This window comes from Alosa pseudoharengus, unplaced genomic scaffold (genome assembly GCF_046254945.1).
Source record: "Alosa pseudoharengus isolate Yale_2024_CS ecotype anadromous, Long Island Sound unplaced genomic scaffold, YU_APseudo_1.1 YU_APseudo_1.1_scf_21, whole genome shotgun sequence".
Classification (NCBI taxonomy): Eukaryota; Metazoa; Chordata; class Actinopteri; order Clupeiformes; family Clupeidae; genus Alosa; species Alosa pseudoharengus.
Genome location: NW_027468674.1, coordinates 31,775,018 through 31,787,260, shown reverse-complemented (window position 1 = coordinate 31,787,260; position 12,243 = coordinate 31,775,018). Strand labels below are relative to the sequence as shown.

Below are 12,243 nucleotides of genomic sequence, written 5' to 3'. Positions count from 1 at the left end.
ATGACAGGGAGGAAATAGGGTTAATGATTTGGCTGGCCATATTAGTGCCACATCTGAGCCTCCCAAGAGAGTCCTAAGGAGCTGAAGAGTTAAAGCAGGAGATGCTCCAATCAGTCTTGGTGTCAGTCTTGGTGTGATTGGACACATAGGAGGGCTTCCCATGGCAGTTGCATGTAGGGATATGCTTTCTTGGACTTAGAAAGGTCTTATCTCAGCTATGCTCTTGAAAGTGCATAGGTGTGGAATGATATCTGATTCTTCAGTCTTTTCCTAAGCTCTTAGAATGTCCTGCAGCAAATGTATGTAACCTGCAGGAGAAAGAATCTCTGTTCAATTCATAAACTAGCCGTCACCATGGGAGAATACAATATCAATAGGAGTAAAAAAGACAGGAAGACAGAAAAAGAGTGGTAGTGAATGTGTGTGCATGTGTGGTTTAGTGGGAGTGGGCTGTTGTAAGACCTCTCTCTGAGTTCACTCCCACGGCCTCTCCCTGCATCCTGCTGCACCTGACTCAGATCGATAGCACAGGGCCTATCCAGCAGCACTGGGCACCATTACAGTATGGGAGACATAATCTCCCCATATCAGAGCTGAAGAACACCTAGTACACACTCCTGTAGCTCTCATAATCTCCCCATATCGGAGCTGAAGAACACCTACAGTAATACACACTCTCCTGTAGCTCTCATAATCTCCCCATATCAGAGCTAAAGAACACCTAGTACACACTCTCCTGTAGCTCTCTGGCTAAGACTGCCTCATGTGCAATCCCCTTACAGCCATGGATTCATGTTTCCTGCATTTCCCTGCGTTATCACGGAGGTCTAGCCCTGAGCTGTGTGCAGCAAGGTGACTCCGTCTTTGATGGTGAAGGGGAAATTATCTGGAATAATGCCCCTCTCTGCTTGGGCATGTTCAGCGAGTAATTGGAGAGCTTCATTCTAACAGACTGACCCATGCGCCGGTCGCTTTGACTCCCCATTCTAATGAGCGCATTAGCATTTATCGCTCACAGGAGCGAGCGTTGTCTCCTCCTTTTATCTCCAGAAGTCAGCGTTGTGGTGGCAAGTTTTGGGGAGTCACGGCACTGTGTGCTCGCCCACGCGGAGGAGACTAAAAAAGAGCATGGCAGATGAGAAAGTGCTGCTTGCATTAGAATAAATAAGACCTCAGCTATCACCCACTGTCTGGCCTCGCTGTCAAAAAAGAACCCTTTTAGGGGAATGTCAAAATATATGTTCCCCACTCTGCCTGCCTTTATATCAAGATGGCGGACGCTGCACTAAGCCCACATGTGGGGGCACCTGGGTGCAGGTGAGTGTAAATGCTGGTCATGCTAATTGAGGCTCTGCTGTGATAAATGAAGCGTGGCGCTGGCCTGAGCTGTAGGGATGGGGCCTGGGAGGGGGAGGGGGGAAGGGGGCAGGGCCTGGTGCATGCTGGGAGTCTGCAGATGTTCATCGAGCACTTTGGCGAACGGGAGGGTGTGTGAATGGCGCTTTTGTGACACACAGGCTGCTGTCAACAGCCAGCACACGGTGTCTCCATGTTCCACGTGCCGTTGTCCAGCCTGAATGGACAATGCTCACGCGACATGTGCGGCTGGTCTTAATGAACCCTGTGCCATCCTCCACAAGGACACTGTTTGCTTTTGGCCATATGGTGGTTGCTTATTTATTATGAATATAATACATGCCATTCCATAATTTCCCCATATTATTAGAATGTATGGCCCTGAGGTAGTAAGTATGCTGCATTCACCAAGGTAATTCTGTGAATGTTTACATGTAAAAGGAGCTTGGTAATAGCTACAAACACAGACCAGTATGACCTCACCAACAAATGATGTCTGGCTTCAGTGGTCCTAATCACTTCAGCGGGGGATCCAGACACTGCTTCCTGCTTGGTTGTCATGGCCCCACCTCCTCTGTTTATATGTTGACTCAAAAGTGAACCAGTACAGCTTGCTCCATTCTTAATGAGAGAAGTATTATGCTGTATATGGTTTTAAATCAATTTAACTATTTTTATAAATAAATAATATTTTTAATTAAATATAATGTGAGCATATTGGGCAGATCATACTTTCTAATAGCTTTCTTCGCAGTATCTGAACCCAAAGTATTTCAAAATAATGGATTACATGTAATAACGTCTTTAAATGTTGTATGGCATCTTTTTGACATGCAGAGCAGGCTTTACTACACAGTTGTCAGTTTCCACATTTCACACAAATGCAATTTCATGCCTTCTGACATGTGTGTGGTTCCTATAACTGTGTGTGTGTGTGTGTGTGTGTGTGTGTGTGTGTGTGTGTGTGTGTGTGTGTGTGTGTACTGTATGTGTGTGTGTGTGTGTGTGTGTGTGTGTGTGTGTGTGTTATACTGCTGGCTTTAATTAATGTAACGGATGAATGGGTCACTCCAGGAGGCTCATGGGAAGCCTTTGGCCTCTGGCTTGGCTCTCTCTCTCTCTCTCTCTCTCTCTCTCTCTCTCTCTGGGCAACCTGAGCCTCCCTCCACGGCCACTGTGTTTGGCTACAAATATGACTACTTCTCTCTTTGTCCCTTTTTTCCACACTGTGTTTGTTTTCATTCACGCCTCGTGATCATCGCTGTCCAGTCTCCTGACCCACTTATCATCCATACGACTAGTTAGTCAGGGTCGAGGTGCTCCTGCGTATCTCCCAGGCATACTCACCATCTGTTATCCGCTGCCAACGGTCTGCACGAGCCCTGCCGTGCTGCTCATCCAGACCCAGCGTGTCTGGATAGGTGGAGCAGTATGACGCGGCTGTGGTCCTGGCTGATGCTAGCCCTCGCCTGAGCATTCTGCACAGTCATGCTGTAGTGTCGTGCTGCAGACTGCGCTAGAGCAGTGCAGTGGAACACTGACCCTAAGGAGGGAGAGGGAGAGGGAGAGTGCACTTCTCATCAGAGATAATTTTAGATGTGCCCCCAAAGAGAGACCCCCCCCCTTCCCCCTCCACCTCCACACCCACACACATCCAGAAGCTAACACATACATACAGACATTTGTTTGGGGCAATGCAGGAACACACAGTTGAGAGCTCCTCCCCTCCTCCCCCGCCCCCTCCTGCCCAGTGCCCAGTTCTGCGTCTGCTGCAGGCACTGTGTGTCACTCTCTGTTAAACTGGGACAGAGCAGGGGAGTGTGACCTCAAATAAACCCAGGGAGGTCAGGGCCTGACACACTAATGGACTATAGATAGCTCTCATGTTGCACCCACGTACAGTGTACTGCTCTAACAAAACAAACTTATTGTTCATATGAAATACATTCAAATCTAAATTTGAATCTAAATTTAGCATTTCATTGTGCAGTGCCTGTTTACTCTTATTATGACTCTGTTTATCTTATTATTCTTTGTAATAGCTTTTTTCCCCAGTATCTAAACCCAAAGTGTTTTGGAAAAATAATGGATTACATGTAATAACGTCTTTAAATGTTGTATGGCATCTTTTTGACATGCAGAGCAGGCTTTACTACACAGCTGTCAGTTTCCACATTTCACACAAATGCAATTTCATGCCCTCAGACATTTGTGTGGTTCCTGACTGTGTATGTGTGTGTGTGTGTGTGTGTGTGTGTGTGTGTGTGTGTGTGTGTGTGTGTGTGTGTGTGTGTGTGTGTGTGTGTGTGTGTGTGTGTGTGTGTGTGTGTGTGTGTGTGTGTGTGTGTGTATGTGTGTGTGTGTGTGTGTGTGTGTGTGTCTCTCTGTCTGTCTGTCTGTCTGTGTGTGTGTGTTATTAGTCATCTGATACCTGTACAGGATGCTTGACAATTAAAATGTTGTATCATTCAGTATGTCCACGGGCCATATGCATCATATTGATAATCAATGGCCTTTTGAAGTGTCAAAAGGACTAACACCCGATTCACACTGGATGCGTGGCGAGTGCGTGCCAGCTGCATTACCTGTCCGTTTCAAGTTTCAGCACCCATGTTAAAGATTAGAGCTTGCCCACTTCCCGCGTGTCATGCATGTGTTTAGATGTGTCTCGAGCCGTGCTTGAACTGTGTTTGGTTCCCCCAAAGTCGTCTTCCAGGCAGCGCTGCATGGAAGGCACTAGGGTTAGGCAAGGGTTAGGGTTAAGGATAGGGTTAGGTGCTTTGAAGTGGACGGTGGTGGCTTAAAACACCATCGAGCGCTGGAAACACGCACTAGATGAGGCGCCTATTCCGAGAGGAAAGTGTGTTGGAAGCGTTTTCAGCCAAAAGAGACAGTGAAGAGATTCTCACATGAAACGCGACGCAACAGTTACAGAGCAGAGATGCGACACACACGCCAGGGTGGCGTTCTGAATCGGCCGTCAGACGACTCTCTCTCCCTCTCTCTCTCTCTCTCTCCGCGGTCTCTTGCAGGTGAGCAAGCTGGAGCGCGAGAAGACGCAGGAGGTGCGTCACGAGCAGAACAAGTCGACGGTGGTGGTGACGGAGCTGCGGGCCAAGCTGCACGAGGAGAAGCTGCGCGAGCTGCACGGCGTGCGCGAGACCCTGCTGCGCCAGCATGAGCAGGAGCTGGTGCGCGTCATCAAGATCAAGGACGGCGAGATCCAGCGGCTCCAGGGCCTGGTGGCGGCGCTGCGCGACGGCCCCGCAGACAAGCTGCGCTCGGCGCTGGCGGGCGAGGTGCGCGAGGAGGTGCGACGCAGCTTTGAGGGCGAGCGCGGACGCCTGCAGCAGGAGATCCTGGAGCTGAAGGGCGCCAAGCGGCAGATGGAGGAGGCGCTCACCACCGCCGTGCAGGCCGACAAGACCAAGGCGGCCGAGATCGATCCGCAGCGTCTACCACCTCCACCAGGAGGAGATCAACCGCATCAAGAGGGAGTGCGAGAAGGAGATCCGCCGCCTGGTATGTGTCCACTCTGTCCACTCTGTCCAACACACCATATGTTATCATCAGCATCATTCATAACTAATGAATGAGAGTTAGAGAGACTCCATATGACCATGAAACATTATGTTCAATGGGTCCATATGTTCAGTTTACAGCAGGCCGTATTATTTCTATACCTAAATTTGTATGTAGATCTTTTAGATAATAGTACAGTACGCTGTGTTTGGAAAATAGGGTCCCGCTGGATTTTCATGTAAAAATTGTTTTTTTGCATATTTTGCTAATATAGAGTCTAAGGAACAAGATTTTTTTTGTCTTCAAATTTTCACGATCCATCTTTAGTGTTTTTTCCTGTATGTTTTAAAATAAGCGATTATATCTAGTCCGAAAAGTGATTTTCACATTTTCTTCTAATTTTTTGACAATTAATTCCACTTTTTGCACACAAAACCCCCAGATAATGTAGAAAGGTTGTTGGTTCTAAAACAATATCCATAGTTTTCAAACTTTGAGTGTCTGAAAAGTGTAAAAACACCTCCACCCTTGTTGCCCATGTCAAAAAACGATTTCTTAATCTTTGCTTTTCTTGATGCTTTCCTTGACCTGCCATGTCATTCTATTGTCTACCTTAAGAGAAATTTGTCTTGGAAATAATCTATAATAGTACAAATAGGCAACACAGTACACCACTAGGGGTCATAGGCATGGGTAGTTGAGTAACAGTAGGCAAAATTAAGAAACAAAAGAATATAAGGTACAAACAAACAGACAAACCACGGATGGCCCTCTCACAGCCTGAACTAATACAAAAAACAAATAACTCAAGGGAAAACATTGCTCAGACACTAAACCATGTGCATTTGCTCTCTTTAAAAGCAACGGGTTATCCACAGCCAACAGGCCGGGCGTTTGAGAGAAGCAATGAAGTCTTAGAATTAAGAATAAAGCCATGTTCTTCCAACAACAACAACCACAAACACCCATGCGGCAAAAATATCAAATGACCGGCTGTGTTCTCCCAGAGAGGAAGCTACGTATATGATCACCACCCACGGGTGGGCGTGTGCGCCAGCGCTGCAGGTCAGCCTTTCTGCATGCAGTACACACCTGGCTTTAAAGTTCACCATCCTTGTAGCATACCTATCTGCCAAGGCCTGAAGGGGACGGGGAGAATATTTACTTCTGCTAAATACTCATGTGAAACAGACTGTGGGAGGTGGAAGGGGATTGAATGCGGTCCGGCAGTATTATGAGTGGAACGTCTTAAGGGGGCCCTTTTCCCCATACAGCCTGATCTTATAGTGTGTGCCAATTCCATCAAGACACTCCACAATTTAATACTTGGTAGACACCCATGTATCCTGGATTTTGTGGCGACCGTGAAAATGGTTCTTGCAAAAGAGTTTACATGTACATTATATTTAGCAGACACTACTTGACCAAAGTCACTTACATACTGTATGTCAGCTATATTACAAGGGATCACATTGTCCCCGGAGCAACTTGGGGTTAAGTGCCTTGCTCAAGGGCACAACAGTGAAAGCCGGGAATTGAACAGACAACTTTCAGGCTACTGCACGCTAGCCTAGCTCCTTAACCACTACACTACCACTGCCCACTTGAAAGACTAGAGTGCCAGGTGGTAATATGGGTACAGTGTCAGGACCGCACACTGCAATCTCCCAGAAGAACTACATTTATTGAGCTAAAAACATAACGCAACATTTCGACCCACCAGGGTCTTTATCAGGCCTGATGATGACCCTGGTGGGTCGAAACGAGCTGAGGGAGCAACTGGGGCCATTTACACTTCTTTTCAGGGGGTAAGGTCCTGACCAAGTCATGAAGTGTCCTGTTGAAACGTTCACATTGACCATTCCCCTCTGGAGGATAAGTGGCGGTTCTAGTCTTTGTTATGATGTAGGTGTCACACAGGTGCTTCAACAGCTCCCCCTCAAAGCTGCGCCCCTGATCAGAGTGGATTCTCCTTGGCACGCCATACACATAGAACCATCTCTCAGTTAGAATCTTAGATACGGTGGAAGCTCTCTGATCAGGGGTGGGAAAGGCCTGGGTAAGCTTTGAGAAAACATTTGTGATAACCAGAACATTCTCTTGTCCTATGCTCAATCCAAGAGAGTAAAGTCAATGGAGATTATCTACAAAGGCTTAGTGGCTAACATATTTCCCAAGAAATGGGTTGTCTTGCTTTAGCAAGCACAGTGCTCACACTCAGAACACCACTTTTGCACCTCATGCCACATCTGGGGCCAGTAGCACCTCTGTCATATCAAATCTGTGGTCCTGTCCACCCCCAGATGGCCGTGGTTGTTGTGTAGGCTAGTGAGCACTTCGACTCGCAACACCTTTGGCAGTAAAAGCTGCAGCACTGGATCCCTAGAAGGAGGAGCCTAGATCGCTCGGTACAAGGTCCCACCCACTTCCTGTATCTGGGACCACTGCTTTATCAACTGCGGACTTCCCTTGGTTCACTCCACTTGTCTTAACGGGTATGTGGTCGTCACCAAAACCACAGGTATCTGGAAATACAGGGATCAGTCCCTTGCAGGACTTTCAGGTCTCTTTTGGTTCGACCAGGGATGGTGTCCACCATACAAGATTTTGTCATCCAAGAGTCTTGGATAGGTGCACTCGAGGCTTGCATGTTGGCTATGGCAAGCGGCAGGGGAACGTCCAGGCCGTGTGACACAGATCGCAAAGTGTTAGTGGGGCTTCTGGGAAGCCTAGAAAGGGTATCGCCATTGCAATTAGCTGTCCCAGGATGATATTTGATGAAATAAAGAGGGCAAGCTGAGAAACCCAGCAATAATCCAGAGTGCCCAGTTTCGCTGACTGCAGGTATTGGAGGAGATTGTTGTCAGTGTACATGGTGAACGTGTTGCCCAGGAGATACTTGCCATTTTTTTCTGTGATTGCCCACTTGACTGCAAGGAGTTTGAGTTTCATGGCACTATAATTTGACATGTTCCTCTCACTTGGCCGCAAGCCCCGGCTAGCAAAGGCTATTGGTCGCTGTAACCCATCCTTCTCCTGTGACAGAACTGCCTCCAATCCATGCATCCGTCTCTAAGATAAAGGGACGACTGAAATCGGCATAACCTAGGACTGAACAAGCCATTCTTTTCAGGCTCTGAATCCAGAAAAAGTTCTGAAGGCAAACCTGAACGTCACTTCATTCAATGTTAACTATCCAATATTCAGATGTCTGTAATTGAAATGTATGCAAATTAGCGCATAATTAATGATATATTGTTAAATTACATGCATAAACATATATTTTCAGAAAACTTGTAATGCAAAAAAATATTGTCTCTACATAAATAATCAACTAGTAAAGTTTCATAAGAATATCAAAGAGTTACATTTTTTACCCTATTCACCCATTCTATGTTGCCTATGGAGGCCAGTTTTAGGCCGCAAATGCTAATTAGCAGGTTTAAAACTAAAAAATCAGCTAAGTAAATATGATATTCAGAATCAGCACCCAAAAATTAGGCAGAATACCCTCTTTGCCAGTGTTTTCTCACATTTGACCCCCAAGTGATAGTAGTCCCAGTCTTAATTATGCATTATATAAATGATGATGTCATCTAAGTGTGAAAATGGATCGTGAAAATTTGAAGACAAAAAAAATCTTGTTCCTTAGACTCTATACTAGCAAAATATGCAAAAAAATCAATTTTTACAAGAAAATCCAGCGGAATTACACAAGACACCGTACTATAATCGAACATACTATCTATCTTTATCTTTGTCTTTCGTTTTACCGTTCTACTTCTGTCAGGCTTAGCTCTGTGAATTATCCTTCAACTTGGTTCTGGGATATTGCATAATGTGAGAAACATTGTTATTTGCCGTTATAAAGAGCAAGTGACCTGGTTTGGAGACTCCTCGGAGAGCGTGCTGGAGGCGGGGTTTCAGTCTTTACTGTGCTCATTTGCACACGTCTCTGTGTGTGTGCAGCCCGTACTGTGCAGCACGGAGCCCTGTGAAACGGTGCATCATAGTGATGGAATTTGATCCTTAGGTTTTGATCATGTTTGTAGACAGACCCGGAACACAATGAAGGGCCTGGGCCAACAGCAGTCTGTTTCAATGAGAATGTGTCTAGAGGCTCTGAAGTGATGATTTTCATGCTGACTTCATAGGTTATTTACTTGACATTCACATGATTGAACCTTTCTCCAAATGCCCTATTTAGTACATCAGACATTCTTATGTTCTTGGACACATTCACTAGCAGCACACTGAGCCAAACTAATCAGCAGGTTTCCTTTGCCACACAGCCATTCAGCAGAACATAGATACAGTTTGTGATAACGCTTTGGCTGGAACCAAATGGAACTCGATTTCCTCTTTGTCTCTTCAGTAGCAAATTTACATAGCACTGTGACTGGACCCAAAGAATGTGTTTCTGCAGTCTTGCCTTTACACAAAGCGTTTTGCTCTGCCTGTAGATTCCCAAGTGAACAGTAATACTGGAGAGGCAATTTTGGGAGGATCTGAGCGTCTCTGTCATGATGGATGGAGCGTTGGCCTTGCCTGTGAATTTAGTGTTCAGGCTCCTGTGCCTGGTGCAGGGCTTCTATTTAGCATCCTCTGGGACAGAACGTACACTCAACTCTCTCCAGGCTCCTCGCTCTGTGTCTGAAATCCCTCCTTGGAGTGAAATGTGGTGCTTACAGGTATTTGGAGATTTCAAGCCTTATCTTGAGATTTAATGGCTTTTACCCATGCTTGTCGATAATGCTGTTTTGAATTAGATTTTGTATCATTTTTATGCAACTCAACCGTCATTATTGCATTTTCATGGAAGAATTTGCCAATAATCAAGATCACAGTTGTTGACTCTGCCTATTTGATCTGCTCATTTGTCTTGATGGCAATTCCCTTGGAAGTTTCCACTATTGAGTTTTTTATCCATTGTTCTGTATGACCTACGGAAGTTTTCAATCTCTTCTAATCCATTATTTGATTCAGGTTTGAGGCTTTATCTAAAGGACAGATTATCAAAATGAGTAATTGACATTTTATTATCATGTGTCCCAGGGAACTCGTAACGGTCTTGAGTGTAAGGCTGGTCCTGTCCTGTTGTGTGTTAAAGAGTTATCGATCTAGCCATGACGTTGACCTTGGGTATCTCTGCCGTATCAGCCGCCCGGGCCCAAAGTAGTGTGGCCTTGATCTCCTTAGTGTGATCAGCTAGCTGCGTTAGCAGAGGCGCGCTCAGGGGAGATCCCCACCTCCCAGGCAGCCTCTCCTCCTAGCTGCTACATGCTGCACCTCTCGTTTCAGTGAGTGGTAGACTTTTGGATGGGGAGGTTGGAACATTGCTACCTTCTCAAGTATTTCCCTATTAGTCGTCTCCAATGTGTTTTCTCAGGTAGTGGACCACAGGGCTAATTGGGGCCAACAGGATGTTTTCATACAGTATGTCTGAGAAATCCCAAATTCCTGACCTTCTCTCTGACTGTAGCAGACGTGAACTGGAGCAGTCGCAGAGGAAAGAGAAGAGAGAATGTGGAGATTGTGTCTGTTGAGGATCAGATTCCCCTCAGACAGTTTGGTGTCTTTCTTAGGAGGCCTCAGAAGAGGACATTAAAGAAAATGCGATGTAATGGGGCAAAATACCATACAAATTCCTCCAGTTAAATATTTAATGTCATTTGAACATTCACAATGGGTAGATGTTAGAGTATATATTAAAGTAGCTAAGATGCCTGCTAGAATTTGAATATCTATACAATGATGTAGGAACTGCTTGGGGGACCTGAGATGCTTAGAAGGCACTGGGGGCATAATTAGTTGGGAACTTAATTGCAGTTGATTAGAACTTTCTAAGCAGTCCTGCTGACCTCACTGGAAAACAGCAAATTAGCACACTTGAACCCTTTGCAAATGCACAGAAAAATAAAGTATGGCCCTTTATTAACACAGCACATTGAGAATGCCCTGCTGTTTCTGTTCACTCAGTTCAGAAGGCCTGTATGATGACACTGAAATACCCCGGCTACCTAAACCTCCCTGTGCACTAAAGCACTCCAATCCTGACATACTGTACAATGTCATGTGTGCCTTCAGAGCTTATGTTGTCGCTATGCTAATGAATGCAAAGCCTCCCTGAAGAGGCACCAAGGCGCTTTTCTGTTTGCCAATAGAATAACAACTTTATTAGGTGTTTTGCATGTCAATAAGTTGGAGATAATAGCAGTGTGATGACACCACGTTGACTTAAGACACACCAGCTCTAACAGGATTAGAGGACACAATGCAAGCAACCAAAGGCCTATTACAGATCGGCTGCTGTCTATGACTGCAATGTCAGTAGCCACGAGGGCAGGTTTAGAACTCTCTAACATGGATTAGCCACTCAGTAACCCTCCTACGTCTGCGAAGCTTAGTATTGCATGGTGCTAATGGAAAACCCCATATCCAACTGTGTGCTTAGATAGATAGATAGATAGATAGATACTTTATTGATCCCCAGGGGAAATTCAAGGTCTCAGTAGCATACAGACATCACGTCTGCTTGTTTAAGCAGAGCAGAAGAGTATTTAACATTCCATGTGATACCTTTGCATTTCTGATATTTATGCTGTGGTGAAGGCATGTTTCAACATGACTCTCTGCTGCCAGTGAAAAGCCCAACCTGGCCCTACAGTATGTCACTGGCTTATTTGTTGTGCTTCTCTGTTTGGGCCAAGTGTGTTGGATCAGAACCAGAGGGTCCAGGGATCTGGCTGGGTCTGTGTATCTGTGTGTACCACACCCCCATCTAAAAGATGCTGCACTGCACTGCCAAATGTGTGGTCTACGGGGAACACGTTCTGTGACTGCAGCAGTGGCAGAGGCCCAGCACCTCACACAGAGAGAGAGAGAGAGAGAGAGAGAAAGAGAGAGGGAGGGAGAGAGAGAGAGAGAGAGAAGCAAAGACACACACACAAAAGGAGACTGCAGGTTGTTCAGTTTGCAGGCATCTTGCCCATTAACAGCAGTGTATGTCCCTGGCTGGGCACTGCAAAATGTATCGATCCCCTCCACAAGACTCTGTTTCCACCCCCCAACCCCCAAACCCTGTCTCTACTATCTGGATGGATACACAGACTGTTGTGGAGATGCCTTTGTCGATCACACCGCACTCTCTCTCTCTCTCTCTCTCCTTCTCTCTCTCTGTCTGCCCCCCCCCCTCGTTGTCACGGCAGCGTGGTGGCGAGGATGTGGGGAGCGGTGAGTCATTTGTCACCCTAACGGAGCGAATGTGGACTCGAGGTGGGCGGTGAGGGCACCCTCCCTTTGGCATTTCCATCCTGTAATAGAGACGGGTGGCGTTCACAGCAAAACAGATGTAATATAGCACAA

At 46.1% G+C, this 12,243-nt stretch overlaps 1 pseudogene; it reads left to right on the top strand.

Annotated features, from left to right (window-relative positions):
• Nucleotides 1-12,243, top strand: part of LOC143138165 (janus kinase and microtubule-interacting protein 3-like) — a 31,834-nt pseudogene that overhangs the window by 1,259 nt on the left and 18,332 nt on the right.